Source organism: Andrena cerasifolii, chromosome 9 (genome assembly GCF_050908995.1).
Source record: "Andrena cerasifolii isolate SP2316 chromosome 9, iyAndCera1_principal, whole genome shotgun sequence".
Classification (NCBI taxonomy): domain Eukaryota; kingdom Metazoa; phylum Arthropoda; class Insecta; order Hymenoptera; family Andrenidae; genus Andrena; species Andrena cerasifolii.
Window position 1 is genome coordinate 6,517,853 of NC_135126.1, and position 12,260 is coordinate 6,530,112.

Sequence of the window (12,260 nt, forward strand, 5' to 3'; positions counted from 1 at the left end):
GAGCTTGAGCGGCCTTCTCTGTCTACTGAATGTACAAGACGAGGTGGAAAATGGTAACGCGTGAGTTGATGGTGAGTCGACACGCGGATGTTCTTTTAAGGGCAGCTAAAAGGGAGAAATATTAAATAATAATGTAGACTGGATATGTCTGACAGTCGGTGAAATTTAATTCACCAGTTTAATACCTTGCCAGAGAACTACCGGCTGGATCGAAGCGAAGGTCAATAGGATCCGAAGAATGGCTACTCTGGTAGAAGAATCCTGTTAGGATTCGGTTGTGTGCTGCGTGGCCCATTCGTTTTCGGCCCCATCGCTCGCGCCCTCCCGAATCTGCTAAACGATGTGGTCACAGTAATTTAGCCATCGACCGCGAAACTGCCTCTCTGCTTGTCCTCCGGGGCTTAAAGTCGAATGACCCCCTCGAAACGCCGCAGCAGATTATCGGCCCTAAACCAGTCTTCGTCTTCGGCACTAACGCGTTAATTTCTGCGGTGGCTGTCAAATATTTGCTCCGTGGATTCCGAGCTCCACTGTCGTAACGATCCAGAGGTGATCGTATCCAGAGTTAATGCGTGATTAGACATTACCGAAAGTCGAAATGTGGCGCATGGATGATCATCGCCTCGTTAAGTAGATTAGCCTATAGGCCTGTTTGAACAGCTGAATAAAGCGCTCCCCGTATCTATCGGCTAGAATATAATGAAGTCGTTGACCCCAATCAGACAACCAGCTCTCTCGGCGTACTCCATTTCTGTCTCAAAGTACAATATTCTTCAAAGGAGTACCTCTGAATAACACCCGACCGCCAGTGGTCGAAGGGTAGGTACCGTAAAATGGGGGAACATTGGCAGCAGGGGATAACATTGGCACGTGCCGGGGTTACATTGGCACCTACACGCATGAACATATAAAGTCGCATTCGAGATCGAGATTTTAGGTACTCAATTGTTTCAACGTTTGCGGTTAGATATCCAATAATCGCCTGTCAAATAGATAACTTTGTTACGTTATACAATATATTATTAATAACATTAGATCGCAATAATGCCTAGATCTTATACAGCGACTACCGGGAAGGGGAATTATAAAGCATTTATAGATTCCGATCTTGATAAAGCTTTAGCTGATGTTAGAACTGGAATGTCTCAACAGCAAGCTAATAAAAAATATAATATAAGTAGAGGTACTATTCAAAACCGTTTGAAACGTTCTTGTACCAAGCGTGTGGGGCATCCAACTACTTTAAGCACTGATGAAGAAAAAGTTATAGTAAATACAATGTTGGCGGTGGACCTGACTGGGTGCAATGCATAACGTGTCGTCAGTGGAACTTGTAATCGAGGAACCGAAACAATTTCTTATGAATGTCCAGTCTGTCTGGATGACGATTAGATTTTAGTTAAGATGTAAAAAATAAAATAAAATAAACGAATTTAAGTGTCAATGTATCTAAAGGTTGGAACCGACAGGTCCAGTAATTTAATCGAGCAGCGAGTAACTTAGTAATTTACGATTGTTTTATTAAACTACTCGAATAAATTTTAAAATCCACACACGAAACATGATTAAATTATTTGCTAATCGACTAAACTACTGGACGTGCCTGAACCAGTCTTTACTGACTTCAGAGTAATAAAACTTAACCTGTTACTGCTATTTATATGATGTGCCAATGCTACCCTGTACCGGCTGGTATTTAACATGTATTAAAGAAGAAAAATGACAAAAATTGTATGCATATTAACGCTTGTAGTACAATCACGAAACATGCAATGTTATGATAGGATACTTAAAGCAACTGTAAACATTTTAATTTTTACATTATATAACAAAATGTATTAAAAACTTGTCAATCTCCCCCATTTTACGGTACATAGCCGTTTCCCTAGAGAATTGTTTCCCCGCGAACTCCATTCTCCAATCGCAGTGTCCGCGGTGTCCTCGCCACCTGAAATCAAGCTTCTTCCATCGATCACCCTCCGTATCCCTTTAACCCGACAGGGATCACGCGACTCGTCGTTCTCCCTAAAAAAAATCCCTTCGAGCGGAGCAAGAGCTCGTGACTAATTCAATTAAAGACGCGTTCCTTTTTCACGCAATGCGCCACGCGACATGCGCGCCGTGTCCTTCCTCCGAGGAACCGCGTGGCAGGAGCCCCAGAGGGAGAGGGAGACTCCGCCAAGAAAGAAGGGAAGAAATAAGGGTACGTATCGCTGCGATTACTCCGGGAGGGTAGCTAACCCAGGCGAACCGCCCGCGCGGAGCACAAAGATTTATCATGGACACTTCGCGTGGTCGTCCAGCTCGGCTCTCCCACACTTGCGGAAGGTCCACCGTCGCGCACCGCTATTGCCACCATTACTAGGCGAGCCGCGACTAGGTGGAAAGGGCGACGGCGATAAATCATGCGACAGGAATGATTCGGCTAAATTGCTGCTCGCACGTATCCGCGCTCGAAACTGCCCCTCGCTCGTTCCCCTGCACACAGCGGGCGGAGGCCGAGGGGGTGAGCCGCCCTCCCTGCTGCCGGGAGCAACCCGCCGCGACCGCTCGGGGAGAGAGAGGCAATGTCCGTCAACCGCATTAAGTACGCACGCGTCCCAGTAGCCATTGGTCTATTGATTTTACCGGATCCCCCGGGGGCTGCTTCACGGTGATTGTGTTACCGCTCGGCCAGGGTACCTGTAGGGAAAGGCGTGCCACCGGGAGGCGGAGACCAACCCGGTCACCCTGGTGGGACAGAGCTTTCTACGATTGGTCGTGGAGATCGGGACGCGGTAGCCAGCCGCGACGACCACGCTATCCGCTCCCGGCCCGACTCCCGCGCGCCTTCTTGTACTCGCGCGCAGCCTCTGCCGGCGATCCTTCCCTTGCAGTCGACCGACCCGCGATGTCCTGCCATTCCGCCCTACAAGGGATTCAGTCCTCTCGCCGTGGCCGAGCTGCCGTTTTATTTCTCTCTGTCCCGCTGGCCGGCTCTGGCCTGGTTGGCCGCAAACCTGCAGCATGGCAACGCGCACCCTCCGTCGCCGCCATCGAGCCAGCGTCTATTTGCTTTTAGGGGTTGGTTCCGCTGAGCTGGCTTTGTTGCATGGTAACTGCGGGGATAGTTTGCTCCTAGCGTTGCTGGCCTGTGCACGTCGCTGCGACTCTATGTCCTGTCGGGGTTGACAGCCCAGCGTGAAGTTCTGTGTTGGAGTAGACGTCTGTACGTTTGCTGGCGCGATGATAGATACTTCGGTGGAGAATCGAGGCTGCTCTGGAGAGCGAGAGAAACAGATGGGTTGATTCAAAGAGTTTGGAGTGGATGCAGCCTCTCTGCAGTGGAGAGACTCTAGGTTGCGAATAGTATACCCCCATGGGCCCACGTTCTCGAACACGCTCCTAGAGGTGGCGCACACGTATCGTCGCTACTGGCCGACGCGACAGCATCGACGAACACGATGAGAGCGACTGCGACGCAGACGGTGCGAGCTAATGCGAGCAAAGAACCCCTCCGGGGTTCCCTGTGCCATTCTGGGGACCATCTTCTCGTCGATTTGCATTGTATCGTTTAACGAGGAACTCGCGATATTTGGCCAGCCTTTGTATAAGCACTGGTAGCATGCTCCGCTACCTATAGAATACCTACCGATTAAAATCTTCCGCCGCGGAGTTCATTCCGCCAGGTGCACCTTGAAGAATAGGAGCGGGCGAATTTAGTCGCTCGAGCGACTATCCGGCGGAGGAACGGGATCGCCGGTGTTCTAAGCGGAATTATGCGATCAGCAGGCCCGATAGTTCTACTCGGCAGCCATACCGTGAGTAATTTGCGGCGGTCGCGGGGACAGAGCTAATTGCTACTTTCGCATAAGTCAGCCGTGCGCGGCGCTGTAAATACGTCGCCGTAGCTACGAGAGCGTGAACCGGCTGTATTTGTATGCAACGCGGGATATTCGGGGATTAATTGTTCTGCCGCGGCTTCTCTTCGGCCGTTGCCTCCACCCGCGAGAAGACAGCGGGCGTGCATTATCGCCGGTGCAAACAGCGTGTAACCGGTGTGGGACGCGTCTAGCGCCTTTCCCAGGAAGTGCCGCGAAACGTTTATCGCCTGCTACGTGCTTTCCCCGCTGGAGACCTATTATTCTTCTATTTACAAGCCGGCGTCCATTCGCTGGCCGTATTCGTGCGCTGGATATGCAAAAGTTCCTCGGACACCGCTGTCATTTACATTCTTGAAACGGTGCCAGGCGAGCCGAGGTCGAGCATGACCGTTGGATGTGAATGGATCTGTAACGCGTGGAGATCCTCCCTCGTCTCCGACACAATAGGTGCCATTCCCGAGACTCGACGTTTTCACAGCGAGGCTCCATTTCCTCGAGCATCGCGAGCCTCTCTGCTCCGCCATTTTGTCTACCGAGGGCAAGCATGGCTACGATCCTGCCGCGTTGCTTCGCGTTTCATCTACAACCCCGGGGCCAGGTCGCGGAGCTTCCACTTGGTCGCACGACCCGCGAGCAGTGGGCCGGCGAAGGATGGAGCACGAAGTTCGTTTGTGCAATTCGCTGGCAGCCCGTTAACCCAGTTTCGCGCCGGGCCATCTGGACGCGGCGGGTCCGAACAAAGGGTGGAAGACGATCGGCCGCTTTCCGACGTCTGCTGGTCTCGGGCTTCCCAGGGAAGAGAGTGTCCACGTACGCGCACGCAAAGATTAAAGGCTACACGGACCACCGGGGCGAGAGGAACAAAGGGAGACCGACGGCGCTTTCATTGCAACTACGAGGACAGGCGAGCTGCACAAAGAAGCAGCCGAGGCCCGCCCTTCCGTTGCATCGCTTTCCCTCGACGAGCGTATGGAAACGAACGCGCCACGAAAGTAGCCTCGTGCGTCGATCCCGCTGCTCCGAGCGCCTGCCACCGGATGGAAACGCAGCTGAAGCCGATTTCTCAAGCCGGGAAACGGTCGAGCCTGAACGCAACCGGCGTTATTGCTTCCACTAATCGCGAGTTTCTCTTCCCTCGCGGCTCTTCGCGCTGCGCAACGTAACAATGGCCCCGCCGCTCTTCGACCGCGGGCACCTAGAGATTCTCCGACACGATCGGTGCCACTTAGAAAGCCAGTTCGCAGTGGCAACCGTCGGCGAAAGGGAATGTCTCCGAAAATTCGGTGTCTCCAGCTTGACGGAGTCGGTCGGATGTTTGTTGGCTGGTATCGCGGCGTGAATATTAAAATCGAAGAAGGCAGCGTTTCACGTGCAGCAACTTAGCGGCAGATGCTCCGGGGATCAGAATACACGGTCGATCAACAAGCTACCATTCCTAATCCTTTCTAGCAGGCCTATTGTTAGCCCGGAGGATCGTCAACGAGGCGACTGACGCGCGCCTAAATAATTGGAAGGCACCGTTGTCAGCTAATAATGACGCACGAGCGGCTCAGCCGTTCTCGGATCCATCCACAGATACAGAAGCGGCGGCAGCAGCCGCAGCTTCGCATACTTAGGTGTTACATATTAAACGAGACGCCGTATCCGAGCTACTCGAGGCAACCACCTGTGCGCATAGCTAATACCATATAATAAGGGCTCATGCATATGAATTCGGTGGGCCAGTCTACCGTCGCTTATCGCCACGAATCTATCGAGCCTCCGCGCCGCGACCGTGCAACCCTTTTCGATACCCTCGGTAGACTAGCACGATAATGTCTTTCACCGGCCGTTTCTTTCGGCGATACGCGGCACCTACGCCAACGGTCTCCACGGCAGATTCGGGGAAAGGTAAATACGCTTGTACGCATTTGGCGTTTGGGAAACGGGAATCCTGATTTTTTTCGCGTCACTTTTGCACGAAAAAATCAGGATTTCAAATTTAAATAGCCGCCATTTTGTTTCAAATTAATATTTCGGAAAATTCCCCCCGTCAATCAGAGGATACATTAATATATTAACGAAATCCTTTTTGTACTTTAATTTTAGATAATCTGGTTTCGAATGGCAGCGCTCACCGCAAAACCAAATTTTTAAAAAGGCTTCTTGGATGTGGGTTGTTTTTTTATTATAAACTTAAATATTTTTCTACCAAAAAATTACCAAATGTTCTTTAAATGTTGCTCTTTTATGTGCAAAAAGTTCTGTACGAATATATGTTTCCGCTTTTTCAAAAAAAATTCACAAACATTCGCTTCTTTTCGGCCGCCTGACTAGGTACATATAACCCCTTAAGAGGAAGGGCATCTTTTTACTACTCAAACACTAAATCTAAATTTGATGCTCGCGATCCTGTAAATCAATTTATATTCAGACCACATTGATTTTTTCGATAGATCCATACAAACTTTCAAGACCAATCTGCGCAAAATTGTTATCAACTAAGGTGCAATGTTTAATTTTTTTTTTTACTTATTATTTGTATTTATTTCTTTCATTTTTTACGGTTATATGTCTTGTTTTCTCTTGTACGTACGCTACTGCATTCTTTACTGTATAAATTAAGCTTGTCCAGTAATAAATAATACTAAATAATAAAAAGTCAAGGTAAAACATCAAACACACATTATAACGGAAACACCGCATTTCTCTTCGAAAATGTCAACTTTGACATAGACTTTCAACATCAGAACTTGTTCGTCGTTGTTTACATCGCCTACATGCAGGAAGGCGCCCCATAACGGGAGCGTTCCCTTGAAAAAGACTCTCGAATGGCCTCGATTACTCAATTTCCTTCAGTGGACACGAGGATGCATGGCGTTTTCGACGACCAGACACGTTCAGAGCCGAGTACAATGCGCGATTGGGAGGTTCGCGGTCAAGTGGTCGCAGTCCGACTATACACAGACCCCGAAGTAGCCGCGGTCGCTTATTGTCCGCCCTCCGAGCGGATACAAAGAATCCCACCGCGCTGAAAGACCTTTTGCAGTGATGGTTACATATTGTGACAGAAGTCTTTCATCACCTGCGGAGCCTAAATCGCCAGGTTACTCGTGTAGCTAAATCGAGTGGCTGTCTGTACGATCGGTGATCCCGACGATTTAATTCATCGGCCCCTAATGTAAATCCCGGCGAAACTGTGAAGCCGGTCAGCTGTCTTGAAAGAAAGGACGCGTAAAAGGTGGGTTGCCTCGCGATTCCGCCAGCGACGCGTTCGTCGGCGCGCAGAGGGAGGCTGATGGACGGCTCGGAGCGTGTACGTGCGAGCAGCACCGTGACACGGGGCCCGATGTTCTTTTGGCGTGCGTGCGCGCACCGTGAAGAAGAGATATGGCCGGGCTAATATCCGTGGAGAGACTTCTTGTGTTCTTGCGACGTAATAAAGACTGGCTAAAGGGGGACAGATGCGATCGTGCGGCAGACGCGGCGATAAATTCTTCCCGCAGTCGATTCCTCTTCTTCTTCTTCCGCCCGTTGCGGCTGGAGGGCCGGCCGGCGATTTCAAAGAAATCGTTTCCGCGAAAGAATGGTGGGCTGAATGGGAAATGGACTGGGGGGGCAGCAGTCTTGCTTCGCTTTCAGGTCGACTTTGTATAATATTATTACTCGCTGCCGATCGATATCTCTTCACCGCTGCCCCTGACAGCTCGAGCTTCTCTAACTAGCGTTCAAATCATGCCGACGTCCCCTAAGTCGCCGAACCGAGCGGCCAGCGCACCTCGGCGGTACTCGAGAGCGCGGACAAGCCGTGGAAGAATCGTTGGATCGAAGCGTGGACGCGGCTGGTCAGACGACCCTGACAATTAATAAGCGTCTGTCACTTATCCCCGTTTTCCGCGGCGACGTCTGCGTCCAGACAATGCAGAGGGACGCCAGTGCCGAGTCCCACGGACAGATGCTCGCTCGCAGGCGGTCTCTTTATTCGCGTCGCGCGTATACGCTATCCGCGCGTCCGCCTGGCCCGTCCATCTGTTTCTCCTCGCTTTCCAACATCTTCCCGCGCCGTCCGCGAAAAACGCTGCCGCGTCCTAATGGAATTAAATGTCTGGGATATACGCAGAGCCCGGTGGCGCGGCTCAGCGCGCGACTCGTAGATAAACGATACGTCGGCGTTACTAGAGCAACGTGTTACCGATGAATTCGTAATTCCGTTGTTACAGCCGGCCGCGACGCAACGCGTTCGACTTGCACGATGGACGGTTACAAGCATTTCCACCCTTCCGTGGGTACGTGTTTATTCATACATCGATCTTCCTATCGATCTTACGTTGCCGCTCGCACGCCTCCAGCCACTTATCCGTCCGCCCGTGGCTGTCACTCCTTAACTCCTTAGCGATCCGTCATTTTCACCGCGGCCGTCCTCTTGCCGCACGGTGGACGCGCACTCTCGGTCCCGGTGGCGCTCCGTAATGAATAGAGGGCAGGAGAAGGAGCGAGGGGCCCGCTAACGAGCGGGACGGAGAAACGGCTTGAAACAAAAAGAGCGGTGGGAGGGACGAGGAGGGAGAGAGAGAGAGCGAGGCGAAGTTGAAGGAACACCTGTGCCAACTGGGGCGCAACCGGGCCACAGACGGATGGACGAGCGAACGGGTGGACAAAACAGGTGGGCCGTCACGGGCCGGGATTCTTCGCTCGTCCTCCCGTGGGCCTCAGCTTGGGCCTGGCGAGCCTTCGATTCATCGATTCTCGACGCGGCGCCAACGTCTCTCTTCCTCTTCCTCGAGAACTGGTCCTAGGTGTCTGGGAAATGGCACTTTCCATGTAACTTTCTGCGAGCAATTGAAGCCCTTGCAGCGAAAGGGGTGCGCTCTATTTTCACAGTTTTTCAGTTACGACGTATAAGTATGTAAAATAATTCTACAGCGTTTGGTGCACTTTTTATGTAATTCCGATAACAAACCAGTGATTTAAGCACCCAATACTGTTTTGCGCTTTACGAATGCTCCAGATTTGAAAAATTTGCCAAACATAGAAATGTAAACTTACAAGTAAACATTCACTTATAGTGAATAGAGTTTCTCGATTTGGAATATATTTTTTGTAAGTAGGGACTCATAGTAACTAAGAAATCCTGAAAATTGTATCTGCAATTTACTTATTTTATGGCATAATCCTCTTATTTCAGAATCATTGACTTAAACCTGGCATCTGTCTATTTTTTGTCGGGCCTCAATAACGTGAGTAAAATAGGTCCATTGCAGATATCATTTTCAGGAATACTTAGTTACTATGAGTACTTTAAATAATATATTCCAAACTGGGAAACTTCATTCACTATAAGTGCATGTTTACTTGTTAGCAACTCAATAACTACTGATTGTATTAAAATACATATTTTTCAATTAGTCTTCTCTTTCTCATGCTAAGTCAAAGCAATACTTTTATAAACACTATTTTCCAACTTACTTGAAGTGGGTAAAGATGGAGCTTCACCCCTCTTGCTGCAAGGTGCTCAATAGAAGAATTGAAACTGTGAATGCTGCAAGTGCTAGAAGTGAAAATTTTCAGTCTTTTATTTTCAGCCACAGCAACGCAGACATTGTTAAGTACTTATCATATCTATCTTGCGACAGCCCTAGAAACTAAAATAAATTCTTCCAGCATCCTTTACCATTTCAACTCGTGGAGATGGTGTCCTGCCTAGAAATTATAATGACACACGTGCATAGCGACCAAAGAATGCACCTTATCGCAAATCCTCACGACGTACCTCAGTACTTGAAGATCTCGAGCGTGTGACTCGAAATAGATTACCAACTCCGTGGATATCCTGAGAGATTACCATCATATCCGTGTAAGCATTCTACACCGAGCAGCAGATTCGCGTTAGTCCCCTCGGGCGTTCGCAGCGCAAGGTGTTGTCTCGCTCCGCATGCAAATCCCCCCACCGACGATTAAGACATCGGTAAACAGTGTAATAATATGATCGGATGTTGGTTCGTTAAAGACGGTTCTCGTGTAATTAACCAATTACCTCTGGTTTTGCATACCGTCCTCTGCACTTATTCGTGTACCTCGCTGACCTCCGATCCGCACGTAAGCGCACGATCGTTCTCGAGAACGCAGATCTGGTTTTATCTCGCCTGCATGGAACTGTCTGTTCGAAGAAATGTAAGAGAACCCGAGTTCCACGTGCCCCACCCACATCGTCGATCCACGTTTGATCGCCTGGTTCCTTCGCTTCCGAAACGATCGTTCCACGGAAAATTTTCATTCGCGTGCTGAACGTCGGTCGTTATTTATGCAACAGTGTATCTCGCGTGCAGTTCGCGGTAAACATCGGCAGGAGGAAAAACTCGTGCTCGCAGCGAAACGCGGGTAAAGATTTAATCGGGTGAATTGCAAGTTGACTGTAATGCGTATCTAGGCGCAGCGCGTGCGCCACGTAACGCCCAGCAATGAAAAATTCTCCACATCAGCGCGGCTGTTCGCGGGGTGCAGGTACGCTAATTCGAGCGATCGATAACCCACTTCTCCGTTCTGCCCTTTCCCGCGGGAGGTCTTGCCCCGTGACTAAAAGGAAACTTTCGTCAAGCTACTTACGGTGAGTAATCCGTCCGCGTGGATTAAGCGGTCAAAGGATAATCCCAGGAAACAGCGGCGGTGCTCCTTCCCAGTTAATCCTCAGCTGCGTCGCTTCCTTCTCACCGTTCTACAAAAGCTGATCGTTTAAACTCGCCGTCGATGCGAAACATCTTTACCCACATTGAAGATGCATAGCCACAATTCTTATACCCTCCGCAAAATAACAGGGGAACCTACGGCTCTCATAGACACAGCAGGGGAGGCCGGGTACGGTTGTCACACGCGTAGGTTGTCAGAACCGCTATATCAAAGAAACTATAAACAATAGGAATGTACTAACAATCCATGGCGATGCGTAAACATATCGCCGCCTCCTCCCCCATCATACAAGTCGTTGCGGAGTCGCACGGAGACACAATGTGTCATTGTTTGTTTTCGTGCGCTCGAACTAAATTACGCCGTATTTTCTATCAAGTAAGTACAGGTTGTTTCTTAGTATTGACTATAACAATGTTGTATTATTCTCGTAGTTTAAAAAATTTTCTCACTTACTGTAATGAGTTTTTTGCATTTTTTAAACTCTTTAATACATGAATGGAGGGGTGAAATTGTTTAACGGTTTGGGGCAAGTTGTCACAGAACATTTGGGATTAGGTATTTGCCGCATGTCAACTAATCCCGGTGTAACTTGCTGTATCTATCATGTGATATTATTTTCTTGTTTGTTTGGCAACATTTCTCAATAATAATGCCGCAAACTTATAAGAGGAAGACGTCCAGAGAGGTTAGAGAGGTTATAAAGGGCAATTACACAATAACAGGGATTGCAAAGGATTATAATATAAATTACCGCACTCTAGCGCGATATTGTGAGAATTACAATAAAAAATAATATTACTTTCTTAATTGAATCGACTTTTTAGTCATAAACTCAGCCATCCAGATACTGTGATAACCAACCCGACCTCGGGGTATGTTGCCACAAAATAGTTCCTGCAAATAATGTGAATTAGCTCCTAATCTGGTTGACAAAATCCACAGGACCATTTTTTTTTATAAAGCCGGACGTACGTAGTTTATATTAATCTAAGTTTGACTGAACTTCCCTGTAGCGATAACCCACAAAAAAATCAAAACAATAAAATGAGACAACCATACCAAGTCTCCCCTAAATCAAACGGCGCCTCGAGGCGACGCAAACCGTTGTTCGTGTCTCCTACGCGCAAAGTCGCTTACGCCGCGATATGGCAACGTGCTCGAGAAACTCCGGGCGAAAGGCGAGCACGGAGATGCGGCTGGTGCACCGAAAGGTGCCTCGGAGCGAGCAGATTGAAGGCCGTCCTCGCTGTGCTCAAAGGGGAGAACCGGTGCTCCCGATAAATCATAACATCGATGATGTATCGTCGTGTCCAGAATCTCTCCACCTTCGCTTCCGGGCCGTAGGCTGGTACGAGGGGAAAGGGGGGATGATATCACCTGCCGAATTGGCTGCCTACCGGTCGCAAGCGGCACCGAATGCTCTTGCGGTCGTCGATGGGTAAGCGTCGAAACCGCGGCCAGATGTTGGCGCTGGGCCTTGGAGGTGGCGAAGATCGCGATCGTACATTACGCTCGTCCCCTTATCGCGGCTGAGGAACCGCGGACTGCCAGCTGCGTATTCTCGGCTCCTCCGACACGGCCGAAATTTATCGGGCCCCGATCTCCCCGTATAATAAGCTAATCGGCCCTTGTATCGCTGTTGCCAACTTTTTTCGCCACGATCTTCGCGACTCGCGTCACGGTGCGCGACTCGACGGGCCGTAGAGTTTTTCGCCGCCCTCGCGGTCAAACGGT